Consider the following 8,158-nt stretch of genomic DNA (forward strand, 5'->3'; position numbering starts at 1 on the left):
GGTGATAGGCTGGGGCTGGGGCTGGAGAAAATGTCCATTAAATAAGGTAAAATGTGAATCTTTTTTTCCCTCTCTTTATTTCAGCATCTGGATATCATTATAGTTTTCCCTGTGTAACAATGAAACCCTCAATTTTTTTTTTGCTGGGTACTTGGCCAACCAAAATAAAGACTCTATTCCCAGCCTTCTGTGGAACTAGATGTGAAAGTAGTAACTAAGTTCTGGCCAATGAGATATAAGCAGAAATAGTACTTGCAAATTCTAGAAAGTGTTTTTACAAGGACGTTATGAAATCCCTCTTCTTCTCCTTCCTGCATTTGGAATGTGATCCTAATAGCTGGAGTTTCAGCAGCCATTTTGGACTGAGGCAGCTTCAAAATGGAAAAAATATATAGTGGAACAACAAGGTAGAACAAGGCTGGGTTTCTGACACCATGGAGGGTCTTAATCCTAGGTGGAGAACCTCCAGATTATTGTGGAAAGTAGTAAAAAGGAGTAATGTGAATAAAATTTTCAATACAGCTCAATGATTTATCAATAAAGAAAGCTCTATATAATATCACTTGAGGAAAAAAATGTATCTTGCAGTTTGAAGTGTAGAAAGTGTGTCCACTGTGTCAGTTTGCTGATCACATTGTTTACCTTTCCCGTATTTCTACCGGCTTTTTGTCTGCTGCTTCTTTCAGTTACTGAAATTGGTGTGCAATAATTTCCACTACGATTGCACATTTCTATTTCTCTTAGTGTTTGAAGCTTGATTTGTGTGCTGATATCTTGAGGCTATTTTATTAGAGGCCTACAGTTTTAGAATACTTATATTGTCCTCTGAATTAAACTATTTTTAAAAGCGTTTCTCTTTATGTCTGGTAATGCATTCTATTTTGCAGTCTACTTTATCTTTAGATATTAATATAGCAAAACCAGATCTATTTAGTGACTTCCATATTATGTTTTTCAATCCTTTCAATCTTTCTGTATCCGTCTGTTTTAGATATAGCTCTTGTAAATGGCATCTATTTGGGTTTGTAGTTTTAATCGTCTTGTAATCTTGGTCTTTTAATTAGGACATGTAAAACTGTTTTAACCACCCTGAAGAAGCAAGATAGACCCCTACCCAAATTTTGGTTTGCATGTTGAGACAATGACAACATGCATACACACCAAGAGGGTATGAAAAGATTTATTACTTACGTAACTGAGGCTGTCTGGGAGAACAGGTGAGACCTCTCGAGCAGGCCTGAAATGGCTTGAGAGCAAGGAAAGGAGACTGTAGTTAGGAGACTGGGTTGGGATTGGGATGCCTTCAAACAAAAGGGCTTGTGTGGCTTGAATCTCCCATTGGTGCCTTAGGAGGAAGTACCCATATTTTTCTTACCAGATGTAGAACAGAAGGGAAGAGGGAAGGCAGAGACTGAAGAACTGTCAACAAACATCCCCAAACGGAGGCAGACTTTTTACTGCCTAGACCAATTCACTTAATGTAAAAACTGATACATTTTCAATTAAATCTACCATCTTACTCAGTGTGTTCTATTTTCCTTGCCTATTCTATATTATTTCTTCCCATTCTTGACCTCCTTTTGACTAATTATTTCTATATGGCATTTACCCCTCCATAAACTTGAAAGTTTTATATGATTTGTAGTCATTCTTTTAATACTTATTCTAGAGATTACAGCGTGCATTATCAAAATCCAGTTTTAATTGGTGTTTTTGTTGCTTTCTGGACACTCCAGTGGTTTTATTTAATACTTTAACTCTCTGCTATTGTTTGTATTTTAATATTTTATCTTGTAAACACACAATACGTCATTATTATTATATGCAGTTGAACGTCACTTAGATTTATTCACATATTTTCCATTTTCATTTTTCTTTGTTTCTTTCCACATCTCCAGACTCCCGTCTGGGATCATTTTCCTTCTACCTGAAAGAGCCTTTTTAATATTTCTTTTAGTGCAAAGTAGTTGGAGAAAAACTTACCTCATTTATTCTTTGTCTGAACTTTATGTCACAATTTCTGAAGAATGTTTCTCGTGGGTATAAAATTCTAGGTTACCATTGTATTTTTCAGCCCTCTGGAGATATCATTCCAGTGTCTTTTGACTCCCATTATTTCTCTTTAGAAGTCAGCTTTAAGTCCAGTAGGGACTCCATTGAAGGTCATCTGATTTTATTTGTTTTTGTCTTTGGTTTTCAACAGGTTTATTATGATGTATCTATGTGTGGATTTTCCTTTTTTTGTTTTTTAACATCTTTATTGGAGTATAACTGCTTTACAATGTTATATTAGTTTCTGCTGTATAACAAAGTGAATCAGCTATACGTATACATATATCCCCAAATCCCCACCCTCTTGCCTCACCCTCCCACCCTCCCTATCCCACACCTCTAGGTGGTCACAAACACTGAGCTAATCTCCCTGTGAGATGCAGCTGCTTCCCACTATCTATCTATTTATTATCTATCTATTTTATATTTGGTAGTATATATATGTCAATGCTACTCTCTCATTTTGTCGCAGCTTACCCTTCCCCCTCCCCGTGTCCTCAAGTCCATTCTCTACGTCTGCGTCTTTATTCCTGTCCTGCCCCTAGGTTCGTCAGAACCTTTTTATTTTAGATTCCATATATATGTGTTAGCATACAGTATTTGTTTTTCTCTTTCTGACTTACTTCACTCTGTATGACAGACTCCAGGTCCATCCACCTCACTACAAATAACTCAATTTCATTTCTTTTTATGGCTGAGTAATATTCCATTGTATATATGTGCCACATCTTCTTTATCCATTCATCTGTCAGTGGACACTTAGGTTGCTTCCATGTCCTGGCTATTGTAAACAGAGCTGCAATGAACATTGTGGTACATGACTCTTTTTGAATTGTGGTTTTCCCAGGGTATATGCCCAGTAGTGGGATTGCTGGGTCATATGGTAGTTCTATTTTTAGTTTTTAAACGAACCTCCATAGTGGCTGTATCAATTTACATTCCCACCAACAGTGCAAGAGAGTTCCCTTTTCTCCACACCCTCTCCAGCATTTATTGTTTGTAGATTTTTTGATGATGGCCATTCTGACTGGTGTGAGGTGATACCTCATTGTAGTTTTGATTTGCATTTCTCTAATGATTAGTGATGTTGAGCATCCTTTCATGTGTTTGTTGGCAATCTATATATCTTCTTTGGAGAAATGTCTGTTTAGGTCTTCTGCCCATTTTTGGATTGGGTTGTTTGTTTTTTTGTTATTGAGCTGCATGAGCTGCTTGTGTATTTTGGAGATTAATCCTTTGTCATTTGCTTCATTTGCAAATATTTTCTCCCATTCTGAGGGTTGTCTTTTCATCTTTTTTATGGTTTCCTTTGCTGTGCAAAACCTTTTAAGTTTCATTAGGTCCCATTTGTTTAGTTTTGTTTTTATTTCCCTTTCTCTAGGAGGTGGGTCAAAAAGGATCTTGCTGTGATTTATGTCATAGAGTGTTCTGCCTATGTTTTCCTCTAAGAGTTTTACAGTGTCTGACCTTACATTTAGGTCTTTAATCCATTTTGAGTTTATTTTTGTGTATGGTGTTAGGGAATGTTCTAATTTCATTCTTTTACATGTAACTGTTCGGTTTTCCCTGCACCACTTGTTGAAGAGGCTGTCTTTTCTCCATTGTATATTCTTGCCTCCTTTATCAACGATAAGGTGACCATATGTGCGTGGGTTTGTCTCTGGGCTTTCTATCCTGTTCCATTGATCTGTATTTCACTTTTTGTGCCAGTACCGTACTGACTTGATTACTGTAGCTCTGTAGTATAGTCTGAAGTCAGGGAGCCTGATTCCTCCAGCTCCGTTTTTCTTTCTCAAGATTGCTTTGGCTATTTGGGGTCTTTTGTGTTTCCATACAAATTCTGAAATTTTTTGTTCAAGTTCTGTGAAAAATGCCATTGGTAGTTTAATAGGGTTTGCATTGAATCTGTAGATTGCTTTGGGTAGTAGAGTCATTTTCACAATGTTGATTCTTCCAATCCAAGAATATGGTATATCTCTCCATCTGTTGGTATCATCTTTAATTTCTTTCATCAGAGTCTTATAGTTTTCTGCATACAGGTCTTTTGTCTCCTTAGGTAGGTTTCTTCCTAGGTATTTTAGTCTTTTTGTTGCAGTGGTAAATGGGAGTGTTTCCTTAATTTGTCTTTCAGATTTTTCATCATTAGTGTATAGGAATGCAAGAGACTTCTGTGCATTAATTTTGTATCCTGCTACTTTACCAAATTCATTGATTAGCTCTAGTAGTTTTCTGGTAGCATCTATAGGATTCTCTACGTATAGTATCATGTCATCTGCATACAGTGACAGTTTTACTTCTTTTCCGATTTGGATTCCTTTTATTTCTTTTTCTTCTCTGATTGCTGTGACTAAAACTTCCAAACTCTGTTGAATACTAGTAGTGAGAGTGGACATCCTTGTCTTATTTCTGATCTTGAGGAAATGGTTTCAGTTTTTCACCATTGAGAATGATGTTGGCTGTGGGTTTGTCATATATGGCCTTTATTATGTTGAGGTAAGTTCCCTCTATGCCTACTTTCTGGAGGGTTTTTTATCATAAACAGGTGTTGAATCTTGTCGAAAGCTTTTTCTGCATCTATTGAGATTATAATATGGTTTTTATCCTTCAATTTGTTAATATGGTGTATCACATTGATTGATTTGCGTATATTGAAGAATCCTTGCATTCTTGGGATAAACCCCACTTGAGCATGGTGTATGTTCCTTTTAATGTGCTGTTGGGTTCTGTTTGCTAGGATTTTGTTGAGGATCTTTGCAGTGATATTGGCCTGTAGTTTTCTTTTTTTGTGACATGTTTGTCTGGTTTTGGTATCAGGTTGATGGTGGCCTCATCGAATGAGTTTGGGAGTGTTCCTCCCTCTGCTACATTTTGGAAGATTTTGAGAAGGATAGGTGTTAGCTCTTGTCTAAATGTTTGATAGAATTCGCCCGTGAATCCATCTGGTCCTGGGCTTTTGTTTGTTGGAAGATTTGTAATCACAGTTTCAATTTCAGTGCTTGTGATTGGTCTGTTTATATTTTCTGCCTCTTCCTGGTTCACTCTCGGAAGGTTGTGCTTTTCTAAGAATTTTTCCATTTCTTCCAGGTTGTCCATTTTATTGGCATATAGTTGCTTTTAGGATTCCCTCATGAATCTTTATATTTCTGCAGTGTCAGTTGTTACTTCTCCCTTTTCATTTCTAATTCTGTTGATTTGAATCTTTTCCCTTTTTTTCTTGATGTGTCTGACTAGTGGTTTATCAATTTTGTTTATCTTCTCAAAGAACCAGCTTTTAGTTTTATTGATCTTTGCTATTGCTTCCTTCATTTCTTTTTCATTTATTTCTGATCTGATCTTTATGGTTTCTTTCCTTCTGCTAACTTTGAGGTTTTTTTGTTCTTCTTTCTCTAATTGCTTTAGGTGTAAGGTTAGGTTGTTTATTTGAGTTTTTTCTTGTTTCTTAATATAGCGTTGTATTGCTATAAAGTTCCCTCTTAGAACTGCTTTTGCTGCATCCCATAGGTTTTGGGTCGTTGTGTTTTCATTGTCATTTGTTTCTAGGTATTATTTTATTTTCTTTTTGATTTCTTCAGTGATCTCTTGGTTATTTAGTAGCGTATTGTTCAGCCTCCACGTGTTTGAATTTTTTACAGTTTTTTTCCTGTGATTGATATCTAGTCTCATAGCATTGTGGTCAGGAAAGATACATGATACGATTTCAATTTTCTTAAATTTACCAAGGTTTGATTTGTGACCCAAGATATGATCTACCCTGGAGAATGTTCCATGAGCAGTTGAGAAGAAAATGTATTCTGTTGGTTTTGTATGGAATGTCCTATAAATATCAGTTGAGTCCATCTTGTTTAATGTATCATTTAAAGCTTGTGTTTCCTTATTTATTTTCATTTTGGATGATCTGTCCATTGGTGAAAGTGGAGTGTTAAAGTCCCTTACTATGATTGTGTTACTGTCGGTTTCCCCTTTTATGGCTGTTAGCATTTGCCTTATGTATTGAGGTGCTCCTATGTTGGGTGCATAAATGTTAAAATTGTTATATCTTCTTCACGGATTGATCCCTTGATCATTATGTAGTGTCCTTCTTTGTCTCTTGTAATAACCTTTATTTTAAAGTCTATTTTGTCTGATATGAGAATTGCTACTCCAGCTTTCTTTTGATTTCCATTTGCATGGAATATCTTTTTCCATCCCCTCAGTTTCAGTCTGTATGTGTCCCTAGGTCTGAAGTGGGTCTCTTGTAGACAGCATATATATGGGTCTTGTTTCTGTATCCATTCAGCCAGTCTGTGTCTTTTGGTTGGAACATTTAATCCATTTACATTTAAGGTAATTATATGTATGTTCCTATTACCGTTTTCTTAATTGTTTTGGGTTTGTTTCTGTAAGATTTTTCCTTCTCTTTTGTTTCCTGCCTAGAGAAGTTCCTTTAGCATTTGTTGTAAAGCTGGTTTTGTAGTGCTGAATTCTCTTAACTTTTGCTTATCTGTAAAGGTTTTAATTTCTCTGTCAAATCTGAATGAGATCCTTGCTGGGTAGAGTAATCTTGGTTGTAGGTTTTTCCCTTTCATTACTTTAAATATGTCCTGCCACTCCCTTCTGGCTTGCAGAGTTTCTGCTGAAAGATCAGCTGTTAACCTTATGGGGATTCCCTTGTATGTTATTTGTTGCTTTTCCCTTGCTGCTTTTAATATTTTTTCTTTGTATTTAATTTTTGATAGTTTGATTAATATGTGTCTTGGCATGTTTCTCCTTGGATTTATCCTGTATGGGACTCTCTGTGCTTCCTGGACTTGATTGACTATTTCCTTTCCCATGTTAGGGAATTTTCTGACTATAATCTCTTCAAATATTTTCTCAGACCCTTTCTTTTTCTCTTCTTCTTCTGGGACCCCTTTAATCCGAATGTTGGTGCGTTTAATGTTGTCCCAGAAGTCTCTGAGACCGTCCTCAGTTCTTTTCATTCTTTTTTCTTTATTCTGCTCTGCAGTAGTTATTTTCACTATTTTATCTTCCAGGTCACTTATCCGTTCTTCTGCCTCAGTTATTCTGCTATTGATTCCTTCTAGAGAATTTTTAATTTCATTTATTGTGTTATTCATCATTGTTTGCTCTTTAGTTCTTCTAGGTCCTTGTTAAACGTTTCTTGTATTTTCTCCATTCTATTTCCAAGATTTTGGATCATGTTTACTATCATTACTCTGAATTCTTTTTCAGGTAGACTGCCTATTTCCTCTTCATTTGTTTGGTCCGGTTGGTTTTTACCTTGCTCCTTCATCTGCTGCGTATTTCTCTGTCTTCTTATTTTGTTTATCTTATTGTGTTTGGGGTCTTCTTTTCTCAGGCTGCAGGTTCATAGTTCCTGTTGTTTTTGGTGTCTGCCCCCAGTGGGTGAGGTTGGTTCAGTGGCTTGTGTAGGCTTCCTGGTGGAGGGGACTGGTGCCTGTGTTCTGGTGGGTGGAGCTGGATCTTGTCTTTCTTATGGGCAGGACCGAATCCAGTGGTGTGTTTTGGGGTGTCTGTGAACTTAGTATGATTTTAGGCAGCCTCTCTGCTAATGGGTGGTGTTGTGTTCCTCCTGTCTTGCTAGTTGTTTGGCATGGGGTGTCCAGCACTGGAGCTTGCTGGTTGTTGGGTGGAGCTGGGTCTTAAATATGTCCTTGGTCTTAGTGTTGAGACGGAGATCTCTGGAAGAGCTCTTGCCGATTGATGTTACATGGGTCTGGGAGGTCTCTGGTGGTCCAGTGTCCTGAACTCGGCTCTCCCACCTTAGAGGCTCAGGCCTGACACCTGCCTGGAGCACCAAGACCCTGTCAGCCAGATGGCTCAGAAGAAAAGGGAGAGAAAAGAAAGAAAGACTAATAAATTTTTAAAAATTATTAAAATTTTAAAAGTAATAATAATTTTTAAAAAAGAAAAGAGCAACCAAACCAATAAACAAATCCACCAATGATAACAAGTGTTAAAAACGATACTAAGATAAACATAAAAATCAGAAACAAATCAGTCACAGACAGCAAACCCCAAGTCTACAGTTGCTCCCAAAGTCCACCACCACAATTTTGGGACGATTTGTTGTCTATTCAGGTATTCCACAGATGCAGGGGACATC

This window comes from Balaenoptera acutorostrata, chromosome 2, assembly GCF_949987535.1.
Source record: "Balaenoptera acutorostrata chromosome 2, mBalAcu1.1, whole genome shotgun sequence".
In the NCBI taxonomy this organism is placed as follows: Eukaryota; Metazoa; Chordata; class Mammalia; order Artiodactyla; family Balaenopteridae; genus Balaenoptera; species Balaenoptera acutorostrata.